Source organism: Carlito syrichta, unplaced genomic scaffold (assembly GCF_000164805.1).
Source record: "Carlito syrichta isolate Samal-C Ts95f unplaced genomic scaffold, Tarsius_syrichta-2.0.1 Scaffold308853, whole genome shotgun sequence".
Taxonomy (NCBI): Eukaryota; Metazoa; Chordata; class Mammalia; order Primates; family Tarsiidae; genus Carlito; species Carlito syrichta.
In genome coordinates, this window is record NW_007252949.1 from 585,854 (window position 1) to 602,982 (window position 17,129).

The following is a 17,129-nucleotide window of genomic DNA, read 5'->3' on the forward strand; positions in this document are numbered from 1 at the left end:
TTCAAACTTTACTGTAAAGCTACAATAATCAAAATAGCTTGGTATTGGTACAGGAACAGGCATATAGACCAATGGAATAGAATTGAGATTCCAGAAGCAAAATCTCCTTTTCTCAACCAACTCATCTTCAACAAAGCCTCCACCACCTACCATTAGGAAGAGGAGACCTCTTCAGTAAATGGTTCTGGGAAAACTGGCTGACCACATGCCAAAGATTCAAACAAGATCCTTATCTATCCACATACACAAAAATTAACTCCAAATAGATCAGAGACCTAAATGTAAAACTTCAAACCATAAGAACCTTAGAAAATGCAGGACACACCCTTATGGAAATTGGAACTGGCATCCAATTCCTGAACAAAACCCGATACACACAGGCCATAAGAGATAAGATAGACAAGTGGGACCTCATTAAATTGACAAGCTTCTGCAAACCCAAAGAAACCATCAAGAGAGCAGGGAGACAGTCCACAGACTGGGAAAAAGTATTTGTAAACTCCATGTCTGACAAAGGCCTAACATCTTGGATCTACAAGGAACTCAAACGTGCTGGAAAGAAAAAAACAAACAACCCCATTACAAAGTGGGCAAAAGATATGAACAGACACATCTCAAAAGAAGACATACGAGTGACCAACAGACACATGAAGAAATGTTCATCCTCACTAATCATCAAGGAGATGCAAATTAAAACTACACTCAGATACCACCTAACTCCAGTCAGAATGGTCATTATCAATCACTCAAAAAATAACAGATGCTGGAGAGGTCGTGGTGAAAAGGGAACCCTTCTACACTGTTAGTGGGAGGGTAAACTAGTGCAGCCTCTGTGAAAATCAGTGTGGCGATTCCTAAATGCTCTGAAAATCGACTTTCTATATGACCCTGCAATCCCCCTACTGGGAATATACCCTGAAGAACTCAAATCACTCTATAAAAAAGATACTGCACATGTATGTTTATCAAAGCATTGTTCACAATAGCAAGATCATGGAACCAACCATGCAGTCCATCAAAAGAGGACTGGATTAAAAAAATGTGGTATATATACACCTTGGAATATTATGCAGCCATAAAAAAAGAACAAAATCATGAATTTTGCAGCAATCTGAATGGAATTTGAGTTTATAATACTGAGTGATTTCTCACAGAAACAAAGATCTGAGTATCACATGTTCTCACTCATAAATGGACCTTGAATAGCTATCGTAATACTATAAGAAAAGGATTGACTGTGGTGGAAAATTATGGGAGGGGGCAGGGAGGGGAAGGGAGGTGGGATTAATGGTAGTCAATATCTGTCTGGGGACGGGGTCACACCTCATCAACAAGTGTACCTGCACCATGCATATTTTTATACCTAACCCTTAACTATACCCCACAATTTTAAAATAAAAAATATGTTTTAAAAAAAGAATTATTTTATTTTATTATATTTTGAAATTATATGCACAAAATTATATATCACTTTAAATGAGTATATATAGTAACTATAGAGAAATAATAAATGAATAGTAACAGTACAACATGTAACCATCACCCAGAATAATTATTGTTAATATAGTATCATCTTTTTTCTAAGTGTTTCTGTTTTATTTCTCATTCAACAAATATTTATGTCATGCATCCTGCCAATGCAGACGAGCAGAAATTCCCAGCCTGCAACTTCCTAATTGAATGCAGATATTAACTAATGTAGAATGTGCTGAGAAGTAAAAAAAAAAAAAAAAAAAAAAAATTGTAGAGGGTGGTATGGAAGCAAATAAAAATATATGTATACAGAGTCTTGGCAAGCAAAACTGCCCTTAGGCCATGACAACCGAGCTGAGGCAGAGTTACTAAGTGGTGAAATGTTGAGAAATGATGTGTGTTATGTTCTTGGCAGAGGGCAGCTATGGTATGGATGGTAATGGGATTCCCTCAGAGACATCGTTATTAAAATAGTCTATTGGGAGTTTATTTGACATGAAGATCTATTAAAGGAAATATATTAGAGAGGAATTCTGAATTTGTTGTTGAGCTCTGCAGACATTAAAATCAATCATCCTCATGAAGAAATAAGTGAAACTGTTGCCCCACACACCTGCAAGATATACCCTGCCAGGCTGAAAAGCACTTGAAGAGAGGAAAGAGTTGACTGGCAGAAATACATCTCTGGGATCACTGGCTGGTGATTGGTGGAGAATGTTACTTAATGTGCCCCTCAGTCATGCTGTCATGTCTCTTGCACATTTTCTAGCCTGTGTGAGTGTCTCTAGATAAAAGATTGGGCAGATAGTGAAGAACATTTTGCCTCCAAATTCAGATGCTATGATCTGAATATTTGTGTCTCTCCAAAATTCATTATGTTAAAACTAAACTCTCAAGGTGATGATATCAAGAATTGGAGTTTTGGGGAGGTGATTAGGTCACTGAGCTCCACCTTCATGAATGGGATTAGTACACTTACAAAAGGGCTTGAGGGAGCTTGTTTGTTCTTCCTGCTGCTTCTGCCATGTTAGGACACATCAAGAAGGCACTATCTATAAAGCAGAGAGCTCTCATGAGACAATGAATCTGCTGGCACCTTGTCCATGGACTTCTGAGCCTCCAGAACTGTGAGCATTGTATTTCTATTTTTATATATCACCCAATCTAAGGTATTTTGTTATAGTAGCTCCAACTAAGACATGAAGATGAAGTTCTGGGTCCAGAATGCAGCGTGCTGTGAAGAAGCCTTTTTTTTTTTTTTTTTTTTTTTAAACTTGAACAATGGGTGGTGCTAACAAGCACTTTTAGGAAGTAACTCCTGGGGTAGTAAGTTAGTGGCAATTTCAGAAAGAAGGAAATGAGAGAGACAAGAGGAGTAAGTAGTTCTCCTTGAGGAAAGCAAGAGAGTCCTCAAAAATCCGTTGTGGAGGAGGGAAAAGAAAAAGGTGTGGGGAGTCTCACTTTGAGAATTTCAGTGAGTTAGGCTCTCATCGTCAAAACCCACTGTAATTTTTGATCCTATTAATCCATAAACCTATGAATGGATCCAATCACCTCTTAAAGTCCCCAACTTTCAATACTGTCTCATTGAAGATGAAGTTTCAAACTGAATTTGGAAGGAATATTCAAACCATAACACTTTAATTGCAACTTTTCTTGATATTCCAAATTATGTCTCTAAACACAAATATGTAAGTAAAAATTGTGATAATTATTACCATATTTTTGTATTCAATGATTTCTCAGAACTTAAACATATTCCCAGTGAGGCTCTGGTAGTATTTTTATTTTGCTTACAATTGGGTCACCAGATCTAACTAAAGGCCTAATTATTAGATAAAGTTCAATATACGAGGTCTGACAATTAAGTTTGTGAACTCATCCTAGAAAAACTGCTACATACCTTACTACTGAACATCACTATGGTCTCCTCTGAAGTACTCCCCTTGTAAAGCTATGCACTAATGCCAATGCCTAGTCCACCCATCAAAGCAATTTTGGAACTCTTTTTCTGGAACGGCCATCAGAGCTGTTGTTGTACTACCCTTGATGTCCTGAATGTCATCAAAACATCTTCTTTTCAATAATTCCTTTGTCTTTGGGTAAATAAAAAGTTATTGGGGACCAGACCATGTGAATAGATAGGGTGTTCTGATACAGTTATTTTTTTTTTTTTTTACTGGTTAAAAACTCCCTTAAAGATGTTTCTCTGTGAGCTGGTGCATTGTCATGATGAAAGCACTCCTTCAGAACCATTTTTGCACACAACTTGCTTATGCCAAGATTTTCAGTTAAGATTTTCCTGTTTCTCTATCAATGTTTATTTGGTCTGCTATGCTCCTCACCATCAGCTGATGTTGATACACAATTCAGCAAGTTTTTGCAATCTTTTAGTCAGTTCTGCTCATTACTGGCCACTTCTGACCTTTGCAGATGTTTTCAACTCTCTCATGCCCTTTTCTTCTCTTCGCTTCAGAGTCGATCATTCTCTACGACTCAGTTTCCATGAATCAAGCTTTTATTAAATCTTGAAGTGCACAAAGCTTCTATTTTTCCTTTCTGAAATGTTTTTCCCTCCAGGATTCCCCTACACATTATCTGATTATTCTTTATGCCTGAAACGTTACTCCTTCTGTCTTAGTCCATTTTCTGTTGCTTATAACGATACCTGAAGCTGGGTAACCTGTAAATAAAAAGAATTTATTCATCATTAGTGATGCTTTTTTTCCCTTAGAAAAATGTTTAATCCATTTGTACACTGATATTTTCTTCATAGAATTATTTCCATAAACTTGGATGAACGTCCCTGATTTCACTTTCACTTTTGACAAACTTAACAAAGAATTTAATGTTTATTGATTACGCTAATTCAAACTCAGATATTCAGACGACAGCACATGAAAACATGCAACGACAATAAGGAATGCCACTTAGCACCACACTACCACACATTGACATGAACACATGTATCTTGGTAAGACTGATATACCAAGGTTATGAAACCTTATTGAGTTGTTTGTACAGTGTTGCCAATGTAAGTGCATGGTGGTAAGTTTGTGAACTTGATTGCCAGATCTCGTATATTTATTGATGAATTGTGTGGAAATTATTTCTGTTTAAGGCTATACAATGAAAAATTATTATTTCACTTAAACTATGTGCTACTGAGAAAAGCTTTCCTCTGAATTCAGATACAATTGGGCTTGCTTTTCCATTCTGGATGTGTGACAGTGGTTAAGTTGTCTATATTCACATGTGACTTGATTTTACATGTTATAGTAGACATAGCTTAATATATATAATATACATATTATATTATATATTGATATATATTCAATGTATATTTATATTTATATATTAACATATTTATATATCATATAACAATAAAATAATATCTTGATATATAAGTATACATTATTTTATTATATATTAACGTATATTTCATATTATAATTTATAACATACAATATATAATTGATATACAATCAAACATTATTATATTAATATATAATTATATATCAACATATAACCATACAGTTATATATAATTAATATATTAAATTTAATTGTATCTATATGTCTACATTACATTATATGTGATTATTCAGCATAAGTATGAAACATATCCTTTAGTGCACAGTACTTGACCCAAAATATTAGTTTCTATCTTGTATAGTTCATTGTATTGTTTGAATATTCTGCCTGATGTTTTCTCACTATACCTAAATTTTCTATTGTGCTACTAAAAAAAAAGATAAATATGGAAATATAATTTTACAATTCTACTCATGTGTTGGTATTACTGAATATGAGTCCACACTGCAATTTAGTGGCTGAAAATAACAATCCTATCAATTGTTCTGAAGCTTCAACAATTTGATTGGGCTCAGCCAAACACTCCTTCTGGTTGTCTCTCTTGAGGTAACTTATGCAGTTGCAAACATCTGTGACTCAACTGTGACTAGGTGGTCAGATATACTTGCACTAATTCTTCTGGTAATTGCCAATTGCTCCACAGAAGTTTTTAACCATCTGCATATGAAAATAAGCATCTTAAAGTGATTTCAGATAAACATTTCATGAGGATGAGAAGAAGCTGCAAAGCCTAGAAATTCACAAAGTCAATTTATAGCATTACATTAAACAAAACAAGTCATGAAGCCAGCTCAGACTCAAGAAATGAATAAACCCCAATTGTTGATAGGAGAATTTGAACAATTATACTATAAAATGAAACAGGAATTATTTTGGTCTTCTGTGCATACATTCTCCCCTATTAAAGAAGTTATTTAAACAGTTTTATTAATTATTGACATCCTCTATGTATTATTTATAAACCATGAGTAATTTAAAAATAATTGGTTTGACAATAATTTATTTTATGTTTATTAAGTTAATGCTAATCATGATCATTTAATATGGCATTTCTGTGGGAATTTATATAACCCAAATTATATTTAAACATAATACATCAATTATTAATGTCCTTCATTAAAAATTATGTGATCACATTAAACTCATTCCCAGAACTCTATATTTATGCTCCTCAATTACAGTACCCATGTAATATATCATTTTGACTATTACACAGTGTAGTATATAAATCTTGCATTATCTGATTGCAGTGATGTTACCAATGTTCTTGAAACTCTTCAATCATTCATTAGAGGCTATCTTAAGATGACCTAAGGTAAAAGCTTGCTTCTTTCCTCCTCTCTGAAAGTGATAGCTAAACTGAGGATAAGAAAGTATAAAAGAGAAATGGATAGCACAGGAAGAAGGTACTCTCAGATACTCATTAAAGGCTGATATTCATTGAGGGCAAATCAGACAAATGGCTCTTCCTCCTCTTCTCATGCATTTGGAATTAGCTAATAGCAAATGTATTTTCTTTTAAATAATGAATAATTCACAGGATTTTTGAAATTGGGGATATTGAAAGAGTTACAAATACTAGAGATGAAGCGTTCCACATGACATCTTTTAGCCAACTGTATTATGTTTCTCTTCTTATGGCAACTCACAAAAAAACAGTCAACTCTATTTCTTATGAAACTAGCTCTATCATTCATCCTCCAAATGTGTCAGTAATTTATTTTCTGAATTGCAAATTTTACCTCAAGTTCTTCTCCAGTATCAGGTGGAAGGGATTGACCACAAAGAGATACATAGGCAAGTTAATGGATGGAAAGGTAGGTGGCTGGTTAGACAGATGAACAAATAAGTCAAGAAAACAATACAAATTACACATAACCTTTCATGAGTTTTCCATAATGACTCTGCTTCACTTCTCACCACTTCTCAACATGCTCCACCTCTAGTCACAATAAAGAAATTGCAATTATCCAGATGTTTTCTATATTTTCTGACTGTCACACGCAAATCTCCTTTCTTTGTGCCTAGTTTATATGGGTTGTTTAAAAATAGAATATCAAAATGATCTCATTTGTTTAGAATTCTCTGGTATCCTTGAGTTAAATGCTCATTTGTGGCACATTTCCCTGTATACACTCTGCATACAATTCCATCAACTAAGTATACACCCTCGGTATAACTCTATCAAGGTGTTTAGATCACAGGTTCTCAGGCTTAAATATAAACAAAAAATACCTGAAAGATTGTTAAAATGTAGATTGCTGGGTTCTAACTTGATGTTCTGATTATTTAAAAATAGCAAACAACCTATATATTTTAAATCATCTTCTCTAGAGAAGACATATGAGGTTTCGAGACTAGTACAAAATAAATAATAATCCACTTCCAGTGATGTCAATGTATAATTATTTGGCTTATTGTATTCACCAACCCATTAAGGTCTTTAATTTTTTGAAAGAATTTTTTTGAATGATTTCAGATATCTCTATGTTGACACATGATTATGAAACATAAGCTTATTTTAAAAATTGAAAAATGCATTAAAAATAGACATCTGTCTACCACTGAATTCTGTTATACAAAAACTCAGAGACAGAAGACAGTAAAATCAATTAAGTCTGAGGGTCAACCGCTTTTGGTCAAAAACTGCTGAACACTCAGCACAGTGTGGCAGGTGCACGCGTAAATCACCCATCATGAAATGGGCTAATATGTTGAAAGAATCTCAGAAAACCAACCCCCCAAAAATCATTGAAGCCAAAGGCAGCCTTTAACAACAATGCTGATACACAGATGCTGATGAGTTCACCTAGTGGGGGAAGGCTGGAATGCAAGAGGCCCAACCTCCAAAAAATAATTGCAATTTTTTTTTGGTCTCCCCTAGTACATACATACATATATGAAAGTTGTCTTGTATTGGATAGTTGAAAAAGCATTTGTATCATATGCATTTGTTTCCATCTCTCTTAGGGCATACAATTGTTTTATTGTTAATTTATCTACTTCCTGCATTTTTCTCCTAAGTTTACTCTCAGTAATATTTTAGAGTGCTTCTTTCTCTTTGTTTCTTTGTTCATTTATTTTGTTCTCAATTAATGTTGAAAAATTTTCTTCCTGGAACAGTTAGCTCTTTAGTAACAAAGAATTGAAGTGCACAGTTCCAATTACACATGGATTTTCTTTCACACTGCCTCCCCTGAAACAGCAAAACCAACCTCTTCTCTTCTTTCTACTCCTCAGCCTCCTACGTGTTTAGACAATGAGGATGAAGATATTTATGATGACCTACTTCCACTTAATACATAGTAAATATATGTTCTTTTCAGCATGATTTTCTTAATAATATTTTCTTTTCTATAGTTACTTTATCATAATAATATAATATACAATACATATAAAGTACAAAACGTGCTCATCAACTGTTTATGTTATTTGCAAGGCTACCAGTCAATAGTAAGCTGTTAGTAGTTAAGTTTTGGGGGAGTTAAAGGTTATGTGTAGATTTTCAGAGGAGGGGGTCAACTGTATAGTAATTTTTAATTTTCAAAGTAGAAAAATAAATGAGAAACTCATAGACTGACTGAAAACTGTGTGGGGAGCAGAAATTGAATACAGAGGATTTTTCTGTAGGGAATCAGGAATAGAATTGGTCTCTTTACTTTATAATCAGCATCTGAATATTCCATTCTACTCTCTTTAGTGGAGCTTTCCTCCAGGAAGCAATTTTTAGTCTATCGTTTGAAGCAGAAACGTGGGGAGGTGGAAGACCATGGTATGGTGGCCATGGAGATGATAGAAAAAACTGCCTTGTGGCCGTCTGGGAGCTAATGAATTTAGATTTCTAAGAAGTCTCATTGTTTCATTTATAAACACCTCATCAAACTCCCTGAAGTGCTATGTGCCTCAGATCCAGAGGCTGTATATTTCAATTTTTTTTTAGAGAAATAGTCTTCATCTCTTGTCTGCGTGAAAAAAAAGTGAGATTCTAAATACTTCATATACAGACTTTGAATAAATACTTTTGTATTCATCCATTCCTCACCTGTGCTTTCTGTGGTACCTGATCCGACAATTTCTAAGTATTTATTGTCTTCAATGTGAAGTGACAAACTTCTCATACTTTTGTATTTTATGTGTTTTATATACTGTATTCTTACAATGAAGTAACTAGAGAAAGTAAAATGTTATTTAGAAAATCATACTGAAAAGAAAACATATTTACTATGTATTAAGTGGAAGTGGATCATCATAAATGTCTTCATCCTCATTATCCAAATATTTAGGAGGCTGAAGAGGAGGAGGAAGAGGAAAGATTGGTTTTCCTGTCTCAGGGGTGGCAGAGTAAAGTTTGCTTATAGTTTATAGTAAATTCAAAGTATCTGGTTTGTTTATTTTATGATTCCATCTATTTATATCTACTAAAAATTAGCAGACTGTAGGCGTATAATTTTTTTCTTTCCTATTCTTTATATCACCAAGACTTTACATTTTGGTGTTTCTTTGTAGTCAAAATGCAGGGCAGCATGTAAACAAATGTGTCAATTCATTTTGTTTATTAAGACTGTCATCCATCCACCCAGCTTAGCTAAGCCCTTGTTTTTCTTTTATTTTCCATCCTTTTTCTTTTCTGAATGGACAGGATTAGGCAAATAATTCTCATTGGTAATTATTTGGTATCTATTTCATGGTTCAACATCACATTGTCCTGGGTTTACCTGAAAATTCATTATTATCATTATTATCATGATTGCCTTTGCTTATGACATTTAGTTCTGGGTTTTCTGAAGCTATAGATAATTTAAATCCTGCTAAATATAATTTAGGTATAATATCATATGAGTCAAAATATTTAAATATAAATAAAAGCATTAAAATTATTTATTTATAAAACATACATATTTATGAAGCAAATAATTCATTTATATAAAACAAACAAATTTATTTGCACATAACATGGTAAAAAGTTAAAAAGTTGTTTTCAAACTTCTTTCAAAAATCATATTTACCATTTTATGAGACCTGGCTTTTTTCACTAATGATTATAATTTTTGCATATTCATCAAGTTACTGATACTCTTTCTCTCCCTATATTTTGGTGACTAATTCCTGAAATTGACTAAAATTATTGAAGTGTTCCTAATACTCTTAATCCAACAGGAGAAAAGATGACAATTAAATAACATTTTTTAATTAAATAGAAGGAAAAAACCTAAATTGTAAACAAGTAATCTAAATTACTATATTTATGTAATGTAATAATGTTTATACTTTCTAAAATTAATATAAATATAAACTTATTTTCTTAAATTAGGATATCCTGAACTTATTTGCTTGAACTTACATTCTTCTAATTTTGTATTTATAAATTAACTTGAAAAAACCTTTAATTTTACAAATTATACATTTTTGTAGTGACCTACTGTAAATTACCATATACTGAAACTTTTAGAAAAATACAGAGTATTAAAAAGCAAATGGACTATTATTTATTAAAATAAAACTGAGCCCACTGTCTCTTTAAATCATATTTGAAAATACTCTCATTTTGACAGTAGCTGATAATTTTCCTTTTTTATTAATGTCAGCATATAATTAAAGTAGCTATTAAGCTGCTAATAGGCACTTAACACTGTGGTAGCTTATCATAAATAGCATTAACAGTTCTACAACTTTTTCTTGCAGGTCACTTAATATATCACATGAAATTAAATTAAATAGAATCACATAAAATAAAATAAAAATGGAAGTAACTAAGTCAGATTCTGCATATGAACAGTATTAACAAAGCTTACAAATGGCTCATAAAGTCAATTTCTATAAAGTTAAATTCCACACATGTGATTATAATAATATTTCTCAATTTTGTTTTTCCTTGAATAATTTTAAAATACTATTTAAAAAGGCTTAAAATATGGATTTTTACTGAAACCCATTTTTGAAATTAAATGACTTAAATTTGATGATAATGAAGAGCAAAACTAGAAGAATACAAATATAACACTCTCTTGTCTGTGCACCTATCAAAACAAAGAGCAGCAGGAAGTTATTTCTACCCTGGCATAAAGCTGCAGGAAATGTAATGTTGAAAAATGATTTTATTTTGAAGTTTGTAAGTCTCTAGTATGTATTGTAATGATAGTTATTGATTTGTTTCCTCAGTTAAGACACATATACTTACTAACTCCTTATATTGCCTCTAAAATTATCCTAATGTAGATATTATTTTGTAAGAGTTGACTGTAGTTTCAACTACCATATTGTATCAAGTGAACCAGCTAGAGGTTGTAAATAATCTATATTGCATTTCTGTGTAAATATTTAAGATTCATGGAACACATATGAAGAAAACATGCTGAAATAGATATTCCTGCTGTGCATGTAATTTGTCAAAATATAGTGAAGTTATAGTAAGTTTTTATAACACTAACTTCTATGTATTGCATAAATGACAATACCAATTGGCACCTGGTTCTGAAACACTAGTGAACATTAGCAACTAACTCAATTTTAACATAGTAAGTACTTGAAAAATATTTGCTGAATGCATAAATAATATATTAATGCATCTCATGTTTTGTAATATGAATAAGTAACAGTCAGAACACTTGAGACTATTTACAAATCTATTAATATATAGACTTAAAAATAACAATCCCTGGCCAAGCTCCATCATTGGAAAATATAGGCAATCCCAAAGAAGTAGCGTAAAAAAGCATAATGTTTCCTGAACTTCACATTGAGTAGAATTTTGATTTTTATCTTTAGTAAAATGTGATTATGAAATCTTATAACATGGAGTTTGAGATAATGGACTTTGAATTTGAAGCAATACACCCAAATTCCAATCATGGTTAGGTGAACCCCAGGCAAGACTCTTAAGCTCCCTAAAACTTTGTTCTTTATTTATAAAGTAGGGAAAGTAAGACTGATGTAAAAAGAGATTACAGAATTTAGAAAACAATTGACAGGTCAAAACTCGTAATAAGTACATCATGAAATTCAAAGGGGTACCTGAAACATGGGGAATTATCTTTTGGAGGATGGGCCCTTTGTAGTACATGCTTCCCCCACTACCTAAGTGTTCTAGGAGCCCATTGTCATCCGTATGCCAGCTAGCATTTTTGTGAAAGGCTGTGGTCAGTTTCAGTGAATGTTTTTTGGAGATGAATTTGCTCATTTCACGATGGGTGATTTATGAGCACACCTGCCCACATCTCCCTGAGTGTTCATCAGTTTTTGACAAAAAAGGAATGACTCCCCCCACTCATGCACCACCCTTTCTATTCACTGGTTATTGACCTGAGTAACGTTTTGTTTGCCCTCACGATGAAAAAAGTCCGCAAAAGAAAACGTTTTGCTGATGTGGAAACGTTTTGCTGATTTTTTTTTTTTTTTTACCTAAACAACAACAACAACAAAAAACTGCAGAAGCACTAAAAGGTATCAAAATTGATAATTTCAAAAACTGCTGTAAGCAGTGGAAAAAGGGTCTTAAAAAGTTTATTGTGTTAAACAGAGAGTATTTTGAAGGTGACAAGTTAAAATATGTAAGAATAAATACACAATCTTTTATAAATAAATTATGGATTTTTGTGGTCTTCCCTTGTATTGCTTTTATTATATAGACAAATGCCATAAAAATAAGAAAATCAATTTTATTCTTGATGCACATAATTACAAGATATTTCCAACATATCCATAAGTATAAAACAAAATCAATTAAATTACTTTTTTACCTCAAGAAGTAATTGTATGATATTATTTTATTTTTAAATAAATTTTATGGTTTTATATGAGGCTTACATCATGGTGTTATGGGATATATGTAAATATTAAAATGTTTTTTATAGTAAAACAGATTACCGTATCTATTATTGTCAATTATTTTGTGTGACAAGAGCTGCCAGATGCTACTTATTTAACAAAAATCCCTAATACAATATAATTTTACTAATTTTATTCCTCATGTTGTGCAGTACATTTCTGGACTTGTTCACTGTATATATCTGCTATTCTGTATCCCTTGACCTATATCCCCATTTCCTCTCCCATCCCTCACCCATAGTAACTACCATTTCTCTGTAGTATCATGGAACTTTTGTTTTTTATGTGTCTAACTTATCTCACTTAGCATAATGTCCTCCATTTTCATTCACATTGTGTCAAATGGCAGGATCTCTCTTTTTTTAAGACTGAATAATCCTCCATTGTGTATATGTGCTACATTTTCTTTATTCATTCATCAGCATCGGTCATTTGTGTTGCTTGTGTATCGTGGCTGTTGTGGATAATGCTGCAAGGGATGTGGTAGCACAACTATCTTCACAATGTTTATGGAAATCCAATATACATCCATTATGTGAAAAAAAGAAAAACACATATTTGCTCATTACATGACTTAAATTCTCCAGATTCCCTTATTTGTTCATTACATGACTTAAATTCTCCAGATTCCCTTATTTGTTCATTACATGACTTAAATTCTCTAGATTCCCTTATTTAAATGTTAATGTACTGGAGGGTGTCAAAAATGTATATTCTTTGTATGAATAAAGTATAATAAAAAAATATATATTTTTACACACAGATATGTTTAATATGTCTATATAGCTTTTGATCTTTAGGGAATTACACATTCTTTATACATTGTTGGTGGGATGATAAAATGCTGTAGCCACTTTAGAAAACAGTTGGACTTTCTCAAAATGTTAAACATAGAGTTACCATACAACCCAGCAATTGTAGTCTTAGTTATACACCCAAGAATTAAAAATGTATGTCTCCAGCAAAACTTGTCCTCAGACGTCCTTAGCAGCAATAATTAGAATATTTAAAGGTTGGAAACAATTCATATGCCCAGCAATTGATGGATGGAGATATATGAATGAGGTATATTCTTTTAATGTTATATTGATTAACCATATTATGAGATGAATTATATCCCCACAAAATTTATATGTTGAACTCCTTACCTCTAGTATGTTAGAATGTGACTATATTTAGAAGTAAAGATTCTAAAGACATAATTAAGCTAACAAGGGGACATTAATTTAAGCCTTAACCCAGTATGACTGAAGTTTTTATGAGAAAATGAAATTTGGACAGAAGCATTCATAGTAAGAAGACTACATGAAGACATAGGAGGAAATGACCATCTCAACATCAGTGAGAGATGTCTTAGAAGAAATCAATCCTGACAACACCTTGATCTCTAACTTCTAGACTCTAGAATTTTGATAAAATAAATATCTATTGTTTAAATGATCTAGTCTCTGACATTTATAACAGTCCAGAAAGCTAATGCAAGCCATAAAAAAACAAAGTACTGACACATGACACAACATGAATAAACCTTGAAATCATTATGCTGGCATGATCTTAAAAAGTCTTCCCAAAGATTTCATTCTATGCATCACCAATTTTCTTTCTTCAAACTCTCTCTCATAGATCCTTCAAATTTGTGTTCAAATTCTAATCAAATCTTATAGAAGAAATATTTACAGTTCCAAATTCCAAATCCTCTCTAGATACAAAATAATTGTTCTCTCTTACAGTCTAAATCTGGAGTGGATGGGTAGTCTAAACCTATTGAATCACTTTTCACCACTTCGTTATTAGTGATTAATTGACTTTACTCATCATCTTCATTTCACTGAAACTTCTTTCTCCATTACCAAAAAATAGAACTTAATGTCATTGAACTAAAAAATTACTGCCTTACTTGAATTCTTGAAAGTATTTGACATTATTGTTCATCTCTCTTCTAAATACATTTTTTGTTGTATCTATGATTCCTTTTTATAACCTAACTCTTTGTCCAGTGTTCTTTCCTCAATCTCTTTTATATATTTTTCCCTACTCATATCATTAAGTAGACATTTCTAAAAGTTATTTTTTCTCTTACTCTACGTACAACTCATTGCCAATCATGTTACCATGCCATTTATATAATACTTTATAATTTTTCTAGATCAAATCTGTTTTGAAACTTAGACCCTAATTGCTGATTACTTTCTAACATAATAACTTATATTTTCCATCTAAAAATTCTGTAATTTTTGTTCAACAACTCTGCTTTTTCTCCAGTGTCCCATCTCAACCTATAAAATGTCACCACCATAATCCACTTTGCCAAAACAAGAAAGAAGTTACCTTGGAGTGCTCTTTCTTGCTCACCACCCCCACATCCACTTAAACTTAAGCCTTTAAATTTCAAAATTTCACACCTATCTTTCAATTCTGTTGTCCTTTTCACTCCCATTGTCCTTATTTACTCCCATCCTCTGCTTGACTTCAGTTAAAGTGCCTATTTCTGTGTTTACTATTCTATCTCACAATCTACATATACAATGTGATTTTAAGTCAAATTTAAATGCAATTTATTATTATGGAAATACAAAAACTCCCTACTGCTTTCAGGATAGCACCTAAGCACATTATTGTTGCTCTTTAAACCCTGCATTGATTGAACCTTATCTCTAAGAGCCATAGTCTTACAACTATCCCTTTCACTTTCATTTTCCACACAAACTGGATTACTTACAGTTTTCCCATCATATACATTGCTCTTTCTAACCTCCAGGCTTTCAGATATTCTATACCAGTGGTCCCCAAACTTTTTGGTATCAGGGAAACAATTTTTTTCACAGACAGGGAGTTGGGGATGATTTGGGGATGATTCAAATGCATAACATTTAATGTGCACTTTATTTCTATTATTATTACATTGTAATATATAATGATATAATTCTACAACTCACTATAAAAAGAAAAAAAAAGAGGTGCAGATGGAAGTGGACAGACCATGTGCAGACTAAAATAAGTGTTGGATTCTGACCTAAAGTCTGCCATAAGATGCAACTGTACCACTGAAGTACTTCAACTCACTTGCCATTCACTGATGGGGTTTTGATAAGAGTCCACAAGCAATCAATCTATTTTGGTCTCTGTGCAGTCAAACCTCACTGCTAATGTTATATATGCAGCCTCTCCCCAAAGCTAGCATCACTGCCTCACCTCCACTTCAGATCATCAGGCATTAGTTTCTCATAAGGAGTTCACAATAGGGTTTGTGCTTCTATGAGACTCTAATGCAGGTGCTGATCTGACAGGCATTGGAGCTCAGGTGGTAACAACAGCACTGTGGAGTGGCTGTAAATAGAGATGAAGCTTTGATTGCTCACTCGCTGCTCACCTCCTGCTGTGTGACCCAGTTCTGAAAAGTATCAGTCTGTGGCCAGGAGGATGGGGACCCCTGTTCTATACACTCTTCTTAAAAGTTTTCCTTTGACTTTTCATTTAAATATTGCTTCTAACTCAGACATTCGTTTAGAAATAATTTCTATTAGATACAAAGAAGCTCAATTTCCAAATCATTTTACTCTGAAAGAAAACTAAATTTTCCTTTCAATGACCAAACCATGATTTAACGTAACTATTCATTACGTTACTAGTGGGAACCCCACTAATATAACAACTCAAGGCCATATGGAACAGTTCATTGTTACATCACCAGTTCCTAGGACACAGCAATATAAAAAATATATGAAATGACTATATAGCATATAAGGTATTTCTCTAGGCAGTGGTCTTTTAAAACATTCAAAGTATAAGTTAAATGGCACATAGATTTACATGTTGCCTCTGTTAGGGATAGTTACTTTTCAGAAATTAAATAATCGACTTTAATTTTTAAAAGTGAGACATCAGAAAGAATTTAGAATATTCTAACTTTTCCAGAATGAACTTCATTTAGGTGATTTGTTTTATGTTTATCTACATATTTATTTGTCTAGCTTAAAATAATACCTTGTTGCAAGGAATTCAGGTGAAATAATAGTAGTTACCCAAGTTTGATGCATTAAAAGTGTGTATTACGAGTGAGCATATAAAAACAAATATAAACATAATAATCATATTTTGTTGCTACGTACTATAATGTCTTTTATAAAAGTTTTTTATTCACAGGTTTCTGTTTTGTTTAACAAAATATTGAATACTTGCAAAGAATATTTACAATTCACATTTATTAAAAATTGCAATAAAATGAATACACATGCATAGAGGAAGAAACTGAAAATTTAAAGCCAACTAAGTGCCTGATCACATTGTATTCTCTCTGTGTATCCATGAAGCAATAATTTTGCTAAATTGTATTAATTTTTCAGTTGCCTTTACAAATATGTAACCACAAACATACTGTTGAGCTTTATACATCTTTGAATGTTAAAATGGAATTATTTAAATAAAATGAATGAGTAAAAACTTTTTTCCATATTCTTGT